Raw genomic sequence first — 20213 nt, forward strand, 5'->3', positions numbered from 1 at the left:
TTTGGTGGTTAACATGATTCTTACACATGTGTGTACATTATGTGTATATGAATGTACTTTCCCTTGTGTGCTTCGTTTGACTGTAACTTCATAGTGGATAATATCTATAAACAACCTCAATTGTTTTACATCTTTAATTTGAAGGACTGTTTACTTATCTGACAAATTCAAAGGGAACTGCACTTTTTTAAAATGTTGCCTATCATTCACAATCCTTATGTAAGACATGTTTTTAAACTGTTATGAATTTTAATTAGTAATTAAACGTGAACAAAAATCAGCTAACATTGGAGTCAATGGGAGCTCCTCTGTTAGACCCACAAAGTCCTCCAAAAACTGCCAACCATACTCCATTTACATTTTGTGACCCGAATATTAACCAAGTATTAGCGATATTGTTATTATAAGCGCTAACGTTAAGGACCTACTTTTAGCGGCGCATTGATCACAGAAGTAACTAGCTTATGCTGCTATATTGACATACTGAGCTGCTTTCTCGCCTCTAAGATGGTGAAAGCTAATTCTAGAATATAAATCATGCTTCTCACTTATGTAGTAGAAGGTTGTGGACATAAACCGAGAACTTGGTCAACTCTGACATCCAACTTAGACCTGGAGATGGCAAGAAAAACACGAAAATACGCTCTTTTGCACCCACCCTTTTTTAACCCTTTGTGAGGATTAATTCTTCATCCAAACGGGAAGATGTGAACACCCCATCAGTGAGAGCAGACATTGTATGCTTAAAATGAGCAAGATATGTAAATATGACATGTTATTAAGAATGTTACTACATTACATATATACTTACAGTGTGTATTTAAATGTTGAAGCGGGTTTTAGGATGTTATTTAGAACACTTTATAGGCAGAATAGAGTGGCTGCCAATGACTCAATTGTTAGCTAACTTTTGCAAAGGTTTATTTTCTACTGAGGATGCATTAACCATCGACCTGCTCAGTGGCCTTGTGGTTAGAGTGTCTGCTCTAAGACTGGAAAGTCGTGAGGTCAAATCCTTGCCGAGTGATACCAAAGACTATGAAAACGGGACCCATTGTCTCCTTGCTTGGCACTCAGCATCAAAGGTTGGGGGTTAAATCACCAAAAGATTCCCGAGTGCGGCCTCCGCTGCCCTCACCTCCCAGGGGGTGAACTTGGGGATGAGGATCATTTCACCACACCTAGTGTGTGACTACCGTTGGGAACTTAACTTTAACTTACATAGGGACTGTGAATGATTCCAAAAAGTGCAGTTCTTGAAATGAGAAAATAGAATAACAAGATATCATGTGAAGTGAAGTGAATTATATTTATATAGTGATTTTCTCTAGTGACTCAAAGCGCTTTACATAGTGAAACCCAATATCTAAGTTACATTTAAAACAATGTGGGTGGCACTGGGAGCAGGTGGGTAAAGTGTCTTGCCCAAGGACACATTAGCAGTGACTAGAATGGCAGAAGCTGGGCTCGAACCTGGAACCCTAAAGTTGCTGGCACGGCCACTCTACCAACTGAGCTATACCGCCCCAAGTAGTGTATTTTTCGTATTATAAGTCGCTCCGGAGTACACGTCGCACCGGCCAAAAGTGCATAATTAAGAAGGGGAAAAAACGTCGCACTGGAGTATAAGTCGCCTTTTTGGGGGGAAATTCATTTGATAAAATTCAAAACCAAGAATAGACATTTGAAAGGCAATTTAAAATAAAAAAAGAATTATGAACAACAGGCTGAATAAGTGTACGTTATATGAGGCATGAATAACCAACTGAGAAGGTGCCTGCTATGTTAACCTAACATATTATGCTAAGAGTCATTCAAATAACTATAACATATAGAACATGCTATACCTTTACCAAACTATCTCTCACTTCTAATCAATAAATCCCCCCCCGCCGAATTCTTATTGGTTGACGTGTGTGACAATTGCTGACATTTTCTTGATCTTTTCCGCGAATGATAAATAATGTAATTTGATATTCTATGGCCCGGAGGTGGGGCACGATGGCGAGCACCTGGTGGCCGGGCCTGTTCCCATGGGGCCCGGCCGGGCACAGCCCGAAGAGGCAATGTGGGTCACCCCTCCAATGGGCTCACCACCCACAGCAGGGGCCATAGAGGTCGGGTGCATTGTGAGCTGGGCGGAAGCCGAAGGCAGGGCACTTGGCGGTCCGATCCTCGGCTACAGAAGCTAGTTCTTGGGACGTGGAACATCACCTCACTGGGGGAGAAAGAGCCTGAGCTAGTGCGCGAGGTAGAGAAGTTCCGGCTGGATATAGTCGGACTCACTTCGACGCACAGCAAGGGTTCTGGAACCAGTTCTCTCGAGAGGGACTGGACCCTCTTCCACTCTGGCGTTGCCCGCAGTGAGAGGCGACGGGCTGGGGTGGCAATTCTTGTTGCCCCCCCGGCTCAAAGCCTGCACGTTGGAGTTCAACCCGGTGGACGAAAGGGTAACCTCCCTCCGCCTTCGGGTGGGGGGACGGGTCCTGACTGTTGTTTGTGCTTACGCACCAAGCAGCAGTTCAGAGTACCCACCCGTTTTGGGAACACTCGAGGGAGTACTGGAAAGTGCTCCCCCAGGTGATTCCCTTGTCCTACTGGGAGACTTCAACGCTCACGTTGGCAACGACAGTGAAACCTGGAGAGGCGTGATTGGGAAGAATGGCCGCCCGGATCTGAACCCGAGTGGTGTTTTGTTATTGGACTTTTGTGCTCGTCACAGTTTGTCCATAACAAACGCCATGTTCAAACATAAGGGTGTCCATATGTGCACTTGGCACCAGGACACCCTAGGCCGCAGTTCCATGATCGACTTTGTAGTTGTGTCATCGGATTTGCGGCCTTATGTTTTGGACACTCGGGTGAAGAGAGGGGCGGAGCTTTCTACCGATCACCACCTGGTGGTGAGTTGGCTGCGATGGTGGGGGAGGATGCCGGACAGACCTGGGAGGCCCAAACGCAGTGTGAGGGTCCGCTGGGAACGTCTGGCAGAGTCTCCTGTCAGACAAAGTTTCAATTCCCACCTCCGGAAGAACTTTGAACATGTCACGAGGGAGGTGCTGGACATTGAGTCCGAGTGGACCATGTTCCGCACCTCTATTGTCGAGGCGGCTGTTTGGAGCTGTTGCCGCAAGGTAGTTGGTGCCTGTCGGGGCGGCAATCCAAAAACCCCTTGGTGGACACCAGCGGTGAGGGATGCCGTCAAGCTGAAGAAGGAGTCCTATCGGGTCCTTTTGGCTCATAGGACTCCGGAGGCAGTGGACAGGTACCGACAGGCCAAGCGGTGTGCAGCTTCAGCGGTCGCGGAGGCAAAAACTCGGACATGGGAAGAGTTCGGTGAAGCCATGGAAAACGACTTCGAAGCGATTCTGGACCACCGTCCGCCGCCTCAGGAAGGGGAAGCAGTGCACTATCAACACCGTGTATGGTACGGATGGTGTTCTGCTGACCTCAACTGCGGATGTTGTGGATGGGTGGAAGGAATACTTCGAAGACCTCCTCAATCCCACCAACACGTCTTCCTATGAGGAAGCAGTGCCTGGGGAATCTGTGGTGGACTCTCCTATTTCTGGGGCTGAGGTCGCTGAGGTAGTTAAAAAGCTCCTCGGTGGCAAGGCCCCAGGGGTGGATGAGACCCGCCCGGAGTTCCTTAAGGCTCTAGGGACTGTGGGGCTGTCTTGGTTGACAAGACTCTGCAGCGTCGCGTGGACATCGGGGGCGGTACCTCTGGATTGGCAGACCGGCGTGGTGGTTCCTCTCTTTAAGAAGGGGGACCGGAGGGTGTGTTCCAACTATCGTGGGATCACACTCCTCAGCCTTCCCGGTAAGGTTTATTCAGGTGTACTGGAGAGGAGGCTACGCCGGATAGTCGAACCTCGGATTCAGGAGGAACAGTGTGGTTTTCGTCCTGGTCGTGGAACTGTGGACCAGCTCTATACTCTCGGCAGGGTTCTTGAGGGTGCATGGGAGTTTGCCCAACCAGTCTACATGTGCTTTGTGGACTTGAATAAGGCATTCGACCGTGTCCCTCTGGAAGTCCTGTGGGGAGTGCTCAGAGAGTATGGGGTATCGGACTGTCTTATTGTGGCGGTCCACTCCCTGTACGATCAGTGCCAGAGCTTGGTCCACATTGCCGGCAGTAAGTCGGACACGTTTCCAGTGAGGGTTGGACTCCGCCAAGGCTGTCCTTTGTCACCGATTCTGTTCATAACTTTTATGGACAGAATTTCTAGGCGCAGTCAAGGTGTTGAGGAGTTTCGGTTTGGTGACCGCGGGATTAGGTCTCAGCTTTTTGCAGATGATGTGGTCCTGATGGCTCCATCTGACCGGGATCTTCAGCTCTCGCTGGATCGGTTCGCAGCCGAGTGTGAAGCGACCGGAATGAGAATCAGCACCTCCAAGTCCGAGTCCATGGTTCTCGCCCGGAAAAGGGTGGAATGCCATCCCCGGGTTGGGGAGGAGACCCTGCCCCAAGTGGAGGAGTTCAAGTACCTAGGAGTCTTGTTCACGAGTGAGGGAAGAGTGGATCGTGAGATCGACAGGCGGATCGGTGCGGCATCTTCAGTAATGCAGACGTATCGATCCGTTGTGGTGAAGAAGGAGCTGAGCCGGAAGGCAAAGCTCTCAATTTACCGGTCGATCTACGTTCCCATCCTCACCTATGGTCATGAGCTTTGGGTCATGACCGAAAGGATAAGATCACGGGTACAAGCGGCCCAAATGAGTTTCCTCCGCCGTGTGGCGGGGCTCTCCCTTAGAGATAGGGTGAGAAGCTCTGCCATCCGGGAGGAACTCAAAGTAAAGCCGCTGCTCCTTCACATGGAGAGGAGCCAGATGAGGTGGTTCGGGCATCTGGTCAGGATGCCACCCGAACGCCTCCCTAGGGAGGTGTTTAGGGCACGTCCAACCGGTAGGAGGCCACGGGGAAGACCCAGGACACGTTGGGAAGACTATGTCTCCCGGCTGGCCTGGGAACGCCTCGGGATCCCCCGGGAAGAGCTGGACGAAGTGGCTGGGGAGAGGGAAGTCTGGGCTTCCCTGCCTAGGCTGTTGCCCCCGCGACCCGACCTCGGATAAGCGGAAGAAGATGGATGGATGGATGGATGGATATTCTATGGTAATGTGTTAATAATTTCACACATAAGTCGCTCCAGAGTATATGTCGCACCCCCGGCCAAACTATGAAAAAAACTGCGACTTCGGACAAAATTCGGTAACAAAAACAGAATAAATCATATCTCATGTGCGCTTTGAAATGGCGTCTTCAAGTAAAATCTTTACCGCAGATTGAACATGAAAAAGGTTCTCCTCCAGTGTTTATTCTCGTGTGTCTTTTCCTACTCAGCGGCCTAGTGGTTAGAGTGTCCGCCCTGAGATGGGTAGGTTGGGAGTTCAAACCCCGGCCGAGTCATACCAAAGACTATAAAAACGGGACCCATGACTTCCCTGCTTGGCACTCAGCATCAAGGGTTGGAATTGGGGGTTAAAGGGGAACATTATCACCAGACCTATGTAAGCCTCAATACATACGTACCTTGATGTTGCAGAAAAAGGACGATATTTTTTTTTTAACTGATTTCCGAACTCTAAATAGGTGAATTTTGGCGAATTAAACGCCTTTCGATTTATCGCTCTTGGAGCGATGACGTCAGAACGTGACGTCACCTAGATAGTCAACGCCATTTTCTCCACATTACACACACCAAGTCAAATCAGCTCTGTTATTTTCCGTTTTTTCGACTGTTTTCCGGTACCTTGGAGACATCATGCCTCATCGGTGTGTTGTCAGAGGGTGTAACAACACGATCAGGGATGGATTCAAGTTGATTTACGTAGAATGTGCATCGATTAGCACGGCCTGCTAATCGATGCTAACATGCTATTTAGGCTAGCTGTTAGCTGTATGTACATATTGCATCGTTATGCCTCATTTGTAGCTATATTTGCACCTAGCCTACCCTCCACCCACATTTAATGCCAAACAAACACTTACTAATCGACGGATTTAAGTTGCTCCAGTGTCAAGAGATGCAAAATTCCCTTGTTTGGTTTTTACCGGCGATGCTACGACAGAGATGGCACAGAGATGACAAGAATGTCTGGAAATCCTGCGACACTCAAAGCAGATGCATTCCCAATGATAAAGTCAACAAAATCACAAAGGTGAGTGTTGTTGATATATTGACTTTTGTGCTAATCAGACATATTTGGTCGCGGCATGACTGCCAGCTAATCGATGCTAACATGCTATTTAGGCTAGCTGTATGTACATTGGTAGTTGTATTTACGTTTCCTTCCACCCACATTTAATGCGAAACAAACACCAATCGACGGATTTAAGTTGATCCAGTGTCAATGCGAAAGTCCTGATCGGTTGGTCCGCACATTTTACCGGCGATGCTAACGCAGACATGCATGGCCGAATAGCGTCAATAGCTATTCGCTCAATAGCTTCGGTTTCTTCTTCAATTTCGTTTTCGCAATCTGCCTCCATACTCCAACCATCTGTTTCAATACATGCGTAATCTGTTGAATCGCTTAAGCCGCTGAAATACGAGTCTGAATCCGAGCTAATGTCGCTCTATCTAGCTGTTCTATCGACCATTTGTTTGTATCGGATTCGCTATGTGACTTCACAAGGAAATGGACAGTGGCTTCGCAAATAGCGAAAATCAAGAACTTTAAAGCTTGTTTTAGGGATATTCCGGGACGGGTACAATTTTGAAAAAAACTTTGAAAAATAAAATAAGCCACTGGGAACTGATTATAAATGATAAATGGGTTGTACTTGTATAGCGCTTTTCTACCTTCAAGGTACTCAAAGCGCTTTGACACTACTTCCACATTTACCCATTCACACACACATTCACACACTGATGGAGGGAGCTGCCATGCAAGGCGCTAACCAGCACCCATCAGGAGCAAGGGTGAAGTGTCTTGCTCAGGACACAACGGACGTGACGAGGTTGGTACTAGGCGGGAATTGAACCAAGGACCCTCGGGTTGCGCACGGCCACTCTCCCCACTGCGCCACGCCGTCCCCGTTATTTGCTTTAACCCTTCTGAAATTGTGATAATGTTCCCCTTTAAATCACTATAAATGATTCCCGGGCGCGGCACCGCTGCTGCCCACTGCTCCCCTCACTTCCCAGGGATTGATCAAGGGGATGGGTCAAATGCTGAGGACAAATTTCACCACACCTAGTGTGTGTGTGACCATCATTGGTACTTTAACTTTGACTTAATATTGCAACGGTTACTAAAAGTTTTGTGAGAGTGAGAAGATGTGAAGTGAGTGTTGTCAGTGTGACATGTCTTATCATCTTTAGAGTCTTCATCATCAGTGTCAGGAGAGTGTGACGTTGTGTCCTCACTATCTGATAGTGGAGCTAAGAGCTTGTCTGCTTGTGATCCTCCACAGTGGTCTCCATCAGCTTCTGCTAAACTGCTGCTTGGAGGCTCCGCCTCTCTCTTCTCCACACACTCACCTTTGACCTCATCATCTTCACTCTTCACACTGACGAGGTGTCTCTTCTCTTCCTTTATGAAGTGGGGGGACAGCCGCTGTTTTTCCTCCACTTTAAAGTAGGGGGGCTGTGGCTCCTCTTCTTTCACGTGGAGGTACTGTGACTTCTTCTGCTCCATACTGGAGGACCCCTCCTGCTGCTCAGGTGGGCGATATTTTTTACAGACATCTGCAGGACACAAGAAGACAAACACATGCTGGGATGGAAATAGACAAGATTTTACCAATTCAGATTTCATTTTCGAGTCTGCTTTACGATTGGGTTATTTGTGGACTCACTTTTGCTTTCACATTCAGTAAAAAGGAGAAGAAACAGGTCGATTAGCATCAACTTTGACTAGTTGAGAAGTAACATGAGCCTACAAACCAACAGTGAGGTCTTAAAAGGCACAGATTTTACGGGTCCTCCATGGGGGGCCAGAGGGCCCTAAGGTCAATATTGTGCTTTGAAAATATCTATAAAATAAAAATATTTTTGGCAAGAAATTAACAAAATACTACACGTTATTTTGTGGCAATTACAAAAGAATGTCCAGTATAATTCTCAGGGCATTCAATCAATCACAACAGGACTGTTAAACTGAACATATATATATATATATATATATACATACTCCGCCTTCCACCCAATTGTAACTGAGATAGGCTCCAGCCCCCCGCGACTCCGAAGTGGGTAAGCGGTAGAAAATGGGTGGATGGATGGATATATATACATATACACACATACAGTCGCAATCAAAAGTTTACATACACCTGTAAAGAACATAATGTCATGGCTGTCTTGGGTTTCCAATCATTTCTACAACTCTTATTTATTTGTGATGTAGTGATTGAAGCACATACTTGTTGCTCACTAAAAACATTCATGAAGTTTGCTTCTTTTATGAATTTATTATGGGTCTACTGTACATGTGAGCAAATGTGCTGGGTCAAAAGTGTACATACAGCAATGTTAATATTTGCTTACATGACCCTTGGCAAGTTTCACTGCAATAAGATGCTTTTGGTCGCCATCCACAAGCTTCTGCTCGAATTTTTGACCACTCCTCTTGACAAAATTGGCGCAGTTCAGCCAAATGTGTTGGTTTTCTGACATAAACTTGTTTCTTCAGCATTGTCCACACGACTTTGGGAAGGCCATTCTAAAACCTTAATTCTAGCATGATTTAGATATTCCTTGACACTTTTGACGTGTGTTTGACATTGTCCTGTTGGAACACCCAACTGCGCCCAAGACCCAACCTCCGGGCTGATGATTTTAGCTTGTCCTGAAGAATTTGGAGGTAATCCTTCTTTTTCATTATCTCATTTAAAGCACCAGTTCCATAGGCAGCAAAACGGACCCAGAGCATAATACAACCACCACCATGCTTGAAGGTAGGTGTGGTGTTCCTGGGATTAAAGATCTCTCTTTTTCTCCTCCAAACATATTCCTGGGTATTGTGGCCAAACAGCTCCATTTTTATTTTATCTGACCACAGAACTTTCCTCCAGAAGGTCTTATCTTTGTCCTTGTGATGTCAGATGGAACAAAAATTGAGCTGTTTGTCATGTATATAATGTAATGCATTGTGGCCAATCAACTGAGAACAGTACGATACTACCTTTGAAAAGTACCGCTTCCGCTCTTTCATCTGACTGCATACAAGCAATAACATCTTGAAGAGGAAGAAAGGCAAAAAACTACAATTCTACTGGTTAATAATAAGGGTGTCAAGTACAATATGGACTTCAAAACTTTTTTTTTTTTCCCCTTGGCCTCAGTCTGCACCCCCACTCCAGGGCCCAGGCTAAGACCGATTTTTTAATTTTATTTTAATCTTCTATTTTTTTCTTCCCTCCACACCCCTTGTTTACCTGTATGTCATCTTTTTTGTAAGGGGCGCTGGAAGCCGGCAGACCCGTCAGCGATCCTGTTCTGTCTCCCTGTAATGTTTGTCTGATCTTGAATGGGATTGTGCTGAAAATTGTAATTTTCCTGAAGGAACTCTCCTGACGGAATAAATAAAGTACTATCTATCTATCTATCTATCTATCTATCTATCTAACAATAAAGGTGACGCTTTAAGCAGGGATGCACCGCGTTGCAAGTTCTGTTTTACACCTTCCCTGCTTGTCGGCTCCCAGACCGTAGTCGAGGAGAGCAGGGGAGACCTTTCACTTCGGAATGATGAGGCCATCAATTAGTTACAACTTGCTCACTTTATTTATAATTTCCACAGGGCAACACCGGACATCCAACATGCTATTGACAGTCCTGCACATGCTAGCACTCCTAACTTGCCCACTCACTTACTCGTCACGTACCCCACATACTACCATTCTTAGAGGAGCACACACCGAATGCTACTATCACAACAGCTGCTTTAAAGGGGAACATTATCACCAGACCTATGTAAGCGTCAATATATACCTTGATGTTGCAGAAAAAAGACCATATGTTTTTTTTAACCGATTTCCGAACTCTAAAAGGGTGAATATGGCGATGTAAACGCCTTTTCAATTGTTCGCTGTCGGAGCGATGACGTCACAACGTGACTTTAAAACGTAAAGCAATCTGCCATTTTCTCATACACATTACACGCAACAAGTCAAATCAGCTCTGTTATTTTCCGTTTTTTCGACTGTTTTCACTACCTTGGAGACAATATGCCTCGTCAGTGTGTTGTCCGAGGGTGTAACAACACGCACAGGGACGGTTTCAAGTTGCACCAGTGGCCAAAAGATACGAAAGTGGCAAGAAATTGGACGCACATTTTACCGACGACAGCAATGCTACGACAGAGATGGCAAGAATTTGTGGATATCCTGCGACACTCAAAGCAGATGCATTTCCAACAATAAAGTCAGAGAATGTTGTGTCACATGCGGTTTGAATCTTCCTCCGCTGCGGTTCCACCCAGAGGGCCCGCTGACAGCGCAGCCGGACACGCTCATCAAGCGGACCGCGCCCACTCTCCACCGCAGCTGGCCGCAGTCCACACCTGTGACTGACGACGTGAGCTGCTTAAAAGACCAGTGGACCCAGGAATCCTGGCGGGAACTTAGTTCTCTGTTGAAGTACAAACTCTCCGTCACCTGCAAAGTGAGCTGTGCGTCTCACTCTTCTCCGGATCTCCTTCGTCATCAGATTGCTTCCTTCGTCCCTCGACTCCTCGCTTCCTTGCACGGACTACCCTGCCTGTCTTTGCCCTTATTGGACTGCATCGCGTCTCTCAACACGCACCTCCAACACTTTGGTAAGACACTCCAGTTAATCTATACACACATAGTCTTACAACACACTCTTGGGTTTTTTGACACACACATCATTCTCTAGTTTATTAGTATTGTTATTATTATTATATTTTGTATTATATATATATATATACTATGATATATATATATTTTTTTTTTTCACTTTGTATAAGAATAAATCTTTGGACATTAATGCCATCTGGTGTCCGTCCGTCACGTCTTTAGTAAACCATAAGAGAGAAATCACAACGGTGAGTTTTGTTGATGTTATTGACTTATGTGCTAATCAGACATATTTGGTCACAGCATGACTGCAAGCTAATCGATGCTAACATGCTATTTAGGCTAGCTGTATGTACATATTGCATCATTATGCATCATTTGTAGCGATATTTTCATCCAGCCCTTCCCTCCACCCACATTTAACGCCAAACAAACACTTACCAATCGACGGATTTAAGTTGCACCAGTGGTCAAAAGATGCAATCGTTGGTTAGGTGGCGATCGCCGAATTCGTCCTCGTTGCCGCTGTCTGTCGTGATATGATTAAATAGCTTCAGTTTCTTCTTCAATTTCTCTTTTGCTATCTGCCTCCACACTCCAACCATCCGTTTCAATACATGAATCGCTTACGTCGCTGAAATCAGAGTCTGAATCAGAGCTACTACGCTATACTTTTCTGTGCTATCCGCCATATTTGTTTTTGTTGGCTTCACGAAGTGACGTCACAGGACAATAGACGGGTGGCTATAACGACGGTTAAAATCAGGCACTTTGAAGTCGTTTTTTGGGATATTGCGTGATGGGTAAAATTTTGAGTAAAACTTCGAAAAATAAAATAAGCAACTAGAAACTGATTTTTATTGGTTTTAACCCTTCTGAAATTGTGATAATGTTCCCCTTTAAAACATGCCTCCCCAAATGCGATGAATGTTAGCACCTTTGTTTCAAACTGAAGTCAACATTTAAATAATGAACAATCAGATCTGCACAAGGAGTTATAAAGAGTGACATGTAATAATGTCATTGTTACACCAGTCCTGCTGTTCGGTCCGGTGAAGACTGCTCTCATATGAAACTTATCTTAACTGCATGTCAGTTATTTGAAGTAACACACAAATTAATAACATTGATTAAAAATTAATTCCGTTAGCAGGGCTCGAATTTAACCAAGGCAACCGTGACAAAAGCTGCGACTGCCCTTGTGACTTGCCGTAATGCCCTAAAAAATTGACCAACATCGACGACAAGAACATGCCGTGACCGCCCTTGACTTTCTAGTTCAGGAGTTAATCCGGCTGTATTTCCAACTAGGACTTTCCCCCACGTCCCTTTGGGGGTGTTGTGGCAAAATGTGAATGCCTGCCGAAAACGTATTTCCTTCGCTGAAGCTGCAGTTTTGGCTTGGTCTGTCCACGGCGGATTACTAAGTGTAAGATAAACACTTTATCTTCCTGGTTATTGTGTCGCTACGTGTTTGACATTATTTAAGACTTTATCGTGCCCGGGAAAGGACAGTTTGCCTCTTCTGTGGTATTGATGAGATTTAAAGGAGTGTTGTTAGTCCCATGTTGATGTGATAAAACCTCTTTCTTGTTTGGAAGATACACACAGCTGTAACTGTTATTTCTTCCTGCACATGACAAATATGTACAACAGGATTGGATGTATTCATTTATGTAAAATTGTCATTAAATGTAATATTGCCTGACAAAAAGTGATTTGACGTAATATTTTGATATTTACACATCGCATATTTACGGATGCGTATTTTACTAGAATACCCTTATGACCATTCCATATATCAAAATCAAGTACCTACTGTACTGTTTACTTGTTTAAATTCCCTTTTAGAGCAAATATCTACCCAAATGGCCACTTTGTTGTTGACAAAAATTTATTTTAAGTAACATTTTCATATTGACATATCTTATCTCTGTATATTCTACGGGAATACCCTTATGGGCCTTACACATATGTAAATCAAGTACCTACTGTACTTTTTAGAGCTAAAAACTACCCAAATTGCCACTTTGCTGCTGCCAAAAATTGATTCCAGATATTAACAATAATAACAAAATTGTCAGAATAATTGTACATAAGTTATAACACAACTTTGTGTTCCATTGAGTTCAGGTCCCCTGCTAGAAGACAAAAGCTTTCTTTCATCTTATCAAACAAAAGGCTTGTAAAACTCCACTGTGTGCGATGGGATGCAACATGGAGGTGTCGGTTTCTTTGATCTATTGACAGCCACAGGAAGACCTTGTCCTGACCCGAGATCCATGAAGCGGAGAGGGAGCAGACCTGGTGCAACTCCAGGCACCTTTTCTTTGAACTGTTTATGACTGAGTGCAAAAGCTGTGTACGGCCCCCCTCCCTTTAGAAACAGCTGCAGCTATGTAATCAGAAAAGACCCAAATAAAGAGGACGCGTGGAACTCCCTCGTCAGAGCGTGGTGGGAAACTGTACAAAGTTGCAGCCCAGACGTTTCTCCTCATGAGCTAAATAGAAACCAGTCTCTGTTTGATTTATTTGCTTCTTGTCTTTTCTAAGAGATGCCATCGGTGTTTGAACCTGACAAAAATGTCAAAGCATTACTCTAAAACACAACATTATACATTCTGAAAATGTAAACGATAGCAAAAATATACCTACATATTTCAGAAAATTTCACTAGCAAACACTTTGTTTAAAAGGTTTTTACTGCCTTTTTTCAGCCCTTTGAGACACTTGTGAGTTAGGGCTGTATAAATAAACATTGATTGATACTGTACAAAAATTCTAAATAACTGAAGAAAAATCACTGATAAACACTGGAAAACTGTCACTGAACGTCTTAGTGTGATGTCATTCTGTGACAGACAAATGGAACACAGTTTCCACATGGTGAGGACATTGATGGTCTGACTCACTGTCTTACGGATCACCTCAACTTCTGCCTAGACGTGACCTGCCCTGCTAAGACTGTTCGGTGCTACCCTAATAACACACGAGGTTCAAGCTGTGCTCAACAAGAAGAAAGCTGCCTTCAGGAGTGGAGACAGGGAGGCAATGAGAGCAGCACAGCGGGAGAAGAAAGGACACGTGAGGAAGGCTAAGGACAGGTAGCCAGGGACTGCAGATGGAAATTAGCTATATAGCTATAATCTGGAACAGAACATATCTGTCTTTGAGCTTAATGTTTCTGTGCATTGTCCCTTCAAATAAAGACTAAACTAAGCTACAGGAAGAAGGTGGAGCAGAACAACATGAGGGAGGTCTAGTAAGGTGTGAAAACCCTCACAGGCCACAAGACAAAGACCAGAGCAGTAGGGGGGACAATTGAGATGAATAACTTCTTCAACCGGTTCAACCAGCACATGTCCTCCCCACCCCCCACTCCTCATCACAGCCACCCCCTCTTCTTCTCCCCCCCAGCCATGGTTGCAACCCCTTACTCTTCCACCTCCACCAGACAATAGATGGGTTTCCGCTAGCGGCGATTACCCATAATCCTTCGAGTCAGCCGCCATCTTGTGCAACAAAACTTTGTTTGCTTGTCTGCGGCAGTTTTCTAAATATATTTCCACACTTTTGCAGCAACAATGACGTCCACTTCAGGAAATTTGAAAGAAGTCGTAAAAGTTCCCTACAGACAGACGCTAGATGGGGTTTGCAAAGCCAGGTATTTACAGAAATGGAAGGATATTGGCGATAAAGATCCGTATGAGATGGGAAAGCACGAATTGAAAATGTTATCCGGATATAAGTTACGCCGACATCGTCAACTATTTGGTGAACAATGTTAGTGCCTACACTCTGGATGAGCTCAAGGGCTACAAGTCGCTCGAAGCGTACAATTACTTTGTGTGTGGATGGGTACAGGAAATGAAACTGGCTACAATGGAAGATAAATGTGTGCTCATCGCTGGTGTTCGCCACTCTCAGAGATCAACTGATATGTGTTTGGTGCCATGGGTCATATCAGAGAAGACGGGTCGTGTTTTATCAGGACACTGTACATGTATGGCAGGCATTGGCGAAATATGTTCACATGTTTCTGCATTGTTGTTTGCCATTGAAACGAGCGTCAAGATGCGGGACAACACGACAGTCACGCAGGAAAAATCTTACTGGCTACTTCCATCTGCAGTCAAGAAAGTTGGGTACAAGACCATACAGGACATTAACTTCACATCACAAGAGAAAAGCTAGACAAGGCAATCGTATCTGGAGATACACCGGCACCATTAAAACAGAGGAAACTACCAGAGGTACAGAAGGGGACACAAGATGAACTGTCAGACTTGTATAGAGAATTAAAATCCAAACGAAAAATTAAGCCTGTTTTACTTTCTCTGATTCCAGGATATGCTAAAGACTATCGTCCAGAAGCACTTGATAAATAGTACCCAAAAGTATTTTCAGAACTATATGATTCTAACTATGCAACTGCATAGTTTAGGGTTACTTGATTTAATTCATTCAAATTTTAATAAAATCGTCCAAAAATAAGCAGCGATTGCCTATATTATATATAGAAGGTTATATTTGTGCAACAACAACGTCAGACGTCGAGCGTTATTAAGTACAAGCACAGGCACAGTAGTTCCTCCTATGTTTTAATATCCATTCTAACCATAACACATTTTATCATCGATACAGAGAGCAACATAATTCAAAGTACCTGTTACAAAATGATCAGAGCAAACTTTATAATGTCGTTTTGCTGGATCAGGGGTAAATCCCACTCGATTGATTCTAGCTAGCCACAGGTTGCTCCTTTCTGTCGACAGTCGCTCGGTTTCCTTTCCCTGTTTTACTATAACCTTAGGGATATCGTAGTACTTTGTTGTTCTTTGTCCTGAATTGGCGCGGTTTACACAGCCCCAAACGACACATGTGTGACCCATTCTCACAAAAATAACAACGGAGGCGTCCTTGGTTACGAGTGTTTGTTTTGACATACAAGATGGCGGACAAGGGAATTGTGGGACGGGTGTGACGTCATCGGAAACGCATGTATAGTCATCTCTGTGGACCAGATCAGAGGTCAACTGAGGAAGCTGCATCCTAGAAACTATCTGATGCGCACCAGAATCTATCTGGTGTGCACTGCGTATTATTTAAGTACAGTCTTTTATTTTCCTACTTGCAAACACAGTGTTACTGTTCAAACTGTGTGCAATGCAACAGTATTTAAAATTATTTAATATACTCTTTAAATAATGTGTCTTCCTTGTTTTTAATGAATAATTAAGGCCTACTATGCTACTGTATTTTAATGCTGTTCATGATGGTGGTACTTGGAAATCCAAGTATTTTCTGAGGTGGTACTTGGTGAAAAAGTTTGACAACTACTGACGTAGTGACATTGTAAACTACATTGGTAGACACCATTTTGTTATACCCAAACGGCGTCTACTCATACATAGCGCTTCCAACGAGATCTCCCCTTCGAGTAAAAAGGTTCCACAACTGTTCATGTTATACCATCTCATCTTATTGTCCATCATGTGAATGTTTGAAGTGGAACTAAATGTGATCTCTGAAAGGGGTACACATTATTACCAAAGCAGGGCCCCCATCCACATATACAATACTAGTACATATCTGATGAAAAACAACATCAGTTTGTTTTTTTAATTATAAGTGTGCCAAACCACCTCTATTTGGACATTATCTAATGCAGGGGTGTCCAAAGTGCGGCCCGGGGGCCATTTGCGGCCCGCAGCTAATCGTTTACCGGCCCGCCACCCATTCTGCAAAGATTGCAAAATTGATAGTATCGCAATTCTTCATTTTTTTTTTCCATTGCTCAAAACAAATGACAAAAAAAATCAATGTTATAATGAATTATTACTTAAAAGTTATCATTTTAAAATGTTTTGTATAGAAAAAAATATTGCATATGTTGTATGGTTGTCATATAAAAACATCAAAATTTGGAAAAAAGAGCATAAAATAAACAAAATAATAGTTCAAACTTAAAATTGACATATATATCGGAAGTTTATCTTGAAATTTAAGTGTTAAAAGTAAAAAAAAAATCTAATAAAAATGGATCACTTTATGGGTGGGAAACCTTTCGGATCTCAAATATATTTAGTAGGATTTTATTTGACCTTTCACTGTGATTACTCAAAAATATTAAATAATTAAAATCAATGATGTCCTGCATTATTGATCTTTGAGGGCTTTAATTGCTAAATAAAGGAACTCTCCTGAAGGAATCAATAAAGTCATATCTATCTATCCATCTATCTATCTATGTAAATACTTCATATTTCAGTTTTACTATAAAAAAACAAGTTATGTTTGACGGAAAATATATAAAACCTTATTTGTTTTACTTTATATCAACCTCAAGTTGATATGGAGATTTACTGTAAGCCTTAAATAAAATTAAAAAAATAATAATTTGACTTATTTTTAACATTTTAGTGACTGAGACCCTCTATGCTCCCCAGGAGCCCTAAGGATTAAAACAAAAAATCTGTATATGTTGTTATGGTTGGAAAATGAAAAATATCAGAATGGCCCCTGCATGCTTACATTTTTCCGTGTTCGGCCGTCTGTGGAAAAAGTTTGGACACCCCTGATCTAATGGAAATGACTGCTGCAAACACGTCATGTTCATGATGAAATATAAAGTTAGTAAAGATGTGAGAGTAAGAAGTAAACAAACCTGTTCGGTGTAACACAACTTGAGGTTTCTTGAAAACAGCCTCCAATAGTTGACGTAGTCTCTCGTTCTCTTCTTTTGTCCGAGAAAGTTCCTCTTTGTACTCTGCTATCGTTCTTTCACACATTTTCACACAACAAAGTTCTTCCTCATACTTTTCTATCGTTCTTTCGCACATTTTCACACAATCACAACACTTTACACTCACACTTGAGCTTAACTAAGCGATGTGTTGATCAAATCCGCGTCTCTTTGTTAGCGGCTAACATGCTAAGCTAACTAGCATGCTAAGCTAATTGGCGCGCTCAAACAACTATCAAGCTAAGCGGGCCTAATAATCTCCAAATGTGGCTGAGACGAGCGGAGTTTATCCTGACACGGAGGATGAATAAAGTGTAGTTAGTAGCGATGTGAGGAGATGTGCCGAGGCTTAGAAGCGTGTGTGGAGAAAAGGAGGACTTTGCCGCAAAGCGAATGTCTTCCAAGCATGCGTCCGTAAGGGCGGGGCCAAAGAGTCATAGTTGTGATGTTTGAGCTAGGGAGTTAAAGAACTACACTACCCAGCATGCAACAGTGGTGACGAGCATGCGCGGTAGCCCCGTGAAGTGGTGTCGTATGTCGCCATGCAGACAGCTAGAATGTGGTTATGAGCACGCTGTGTGAGTCAACGTTGAACACGCCTCGTCTGCATTTATTACAATTAGACAGACAACACAATAAGTGCATTAAAAACAGTACTAGTTAATTATTTTCATACATACATGATTTAAAGTAAAATACGGTTTATATATTTGAAATATCATTTTTGATTGATTGATTGATGGATACTTTTATTAGTAGATTGCACAGTACAGTACATATTCCGTACAATTGACCACTAAATGGTAACACCCCAATAAGTTTTTCAACTTGTTTAAGTCGGGGTCCATGTTAATCAATTCATGGTACAAATATATACTATCAGCATAATACAGTCATCACACATGTTAATCATCATAGTATATACATTGAATTATTTACATTATTTACAATCTGGGGGTGGGATGCGGATTTTTGGTTGATATCAGTACTTCAGTCATCAACAATTGCATCAACAGAGAAATGTGGACATTGAAACAGTGTAGGTCTTACAGTAGGATATGTACAGCCAGCAGAGAACATAGTGAGTTCACATAGCATAAGAACAAGTATATACATTAGAAGAACATTTGATTATTTACATTAGGTTATTTATAATCCGGGGACATGGGATGTGAATGGAGGAGGGTATTAGTAAAGGGTTGAAGTTGCCTGGAGGTGTTGTTTTAGAGCGGTTTTGAAGGAATATAGAGATGCACTTACTTTTACACCTGTTGGGAGTGCATTCCACATTGATGTGGCATAGAAAGAGAATGAGTTTAGACCTTTGTTAGATCGGAATCTGGGTTTAACGTGGTTTGTGGAGCTCCCCCTGGTGTTGTGGTTATGGCGGTCATTTACGTTAAGGAAGTAGTTGGACATGTACTTCTGTATCAGGGAGGTGTCGCGGATTTTATAGACTAGGCTCAGTGCAAGTTGTCTTACTCTGTCCTCCACCCTGAGCCAGCCCACTTTGGAGAAGTGGGTTGGAGTGAGGTGTGATCTGGGGTGGAGGTCTAAAAGTAACCGGACTAGTTTATTCTGGGATGTTTGGAGTCTAGATTTGAGAGTTTTGGAGGTGCTGGAGTATCAGGAGGTGCAAGCGTAATCGAAAAAGGGTTGAATGAGAGTTCCCGCTAGAATCTTCAAGGTGCTTTTGTTGACCAGAGAGGAGATTCTGTAGAGGAATCTCGTTCTTTGGTGACATTTAGTACCAAAAAAAGTACCGACAAATACTGGTATCGATTAGGGTATCATATCGATACATTTCTAACGATTTATATCCCTACTTAAAATACAAGCCAGATATCTTAAAAAAATAATTTCAACGTTTGTTTGGATTTAGTTACTTCTCTGCTGTCCAGCGATGTCTCAATCAATCTAGTTTATTAGTACTAATTAGCAAAGTTTTCTTGTCTTTCTAAAGTCTTTCTTCCAATAGCCTCCTAGCGGTAAAGTTGTCCGATTGCAAACTGAGGCAGTATTTGTTACTGATAAAACTTTCGGCGAACCAAAATTTAAGAAATTGTACTGGAAAGTTAATTATGTTTGAAGATGGCTGATAGAAACACAATCAGAATCAGAAACACTTTAATAATCTCAGAGGATAATTTAAGATTTTCAGCACAATCCCATTCAAGAGCAGACAAACATTACAGGGAGACAGAACAGGTCTGCCAACTTCCGCCGCCCCTTAAAAAAAAGGTGAGAAACTGGTAAATAGGAGGAGAGGTGAGAAAAAAAAATCAGTCTAAGCCTGGGACCCTGGAGAGGGGATCCAGACTGAGGCCAAAGAGAAAACAAAAATCTAATATCCAGCGCCGGGGACCGGGCTCGGCGTGTAGTTGTTGACAACCTGCTGCTCCACTTTGACATGTTAGGCTTACAAGAGACATTCCTCCCAAAACAAGACCTGGGGCTCTTGAATTATATTAATGATGGGAATTGTATGAGGGAGGATAGCGGGAGGTGTTGCTGTGCTCTGGCACAAAAAGCACGATGCAGTTATTAGTGTTATTAGGCTCGAAGTGTATTGCTGTTCAGTATAAGTCCGACAATAGGGAGTTTATTGTTCTCAATGTGTACACTCCGTATGAATGTAAAGACAATGAGGATGAATCCATGTTTAAACTTGCTTTTATTAATTATTTTATACAGGATAATCAC

The 20213-nt window shown here is 43.1% G+C and overlaps 1 protein-coding gene across 1 annotated transcript in view; it reads left to right on the forward strand.

Moving 5' to 3' along the window:
- The window catches only part of LOC133546675 (oocyte zinc finger protein XlCOF22-like), a 125094-nt gene that overhangs the window by 19977 nt on the left and 84904 nt on the right, over nucleotides 1-20213 (forward strand). The window lies entirely within an intron of this gene.

Source organism: Nerophis ophidion, unplaced genomic scaffold, assembly GCF_033978795.1.
Source record: "Nerophis ophidion isolate RoL-2023_Sa unplaced genomic scaffold, RoL_Noph_v1.0 HiC_scaffold_36, whole genome shotgun sequence".
Lineage (NCBI taxonomy): Eukaryota > Metazoa > Chordata > Actinopteri > Syngnathiformes > Syngnathidae > Nerophis > Nerophis ophidion.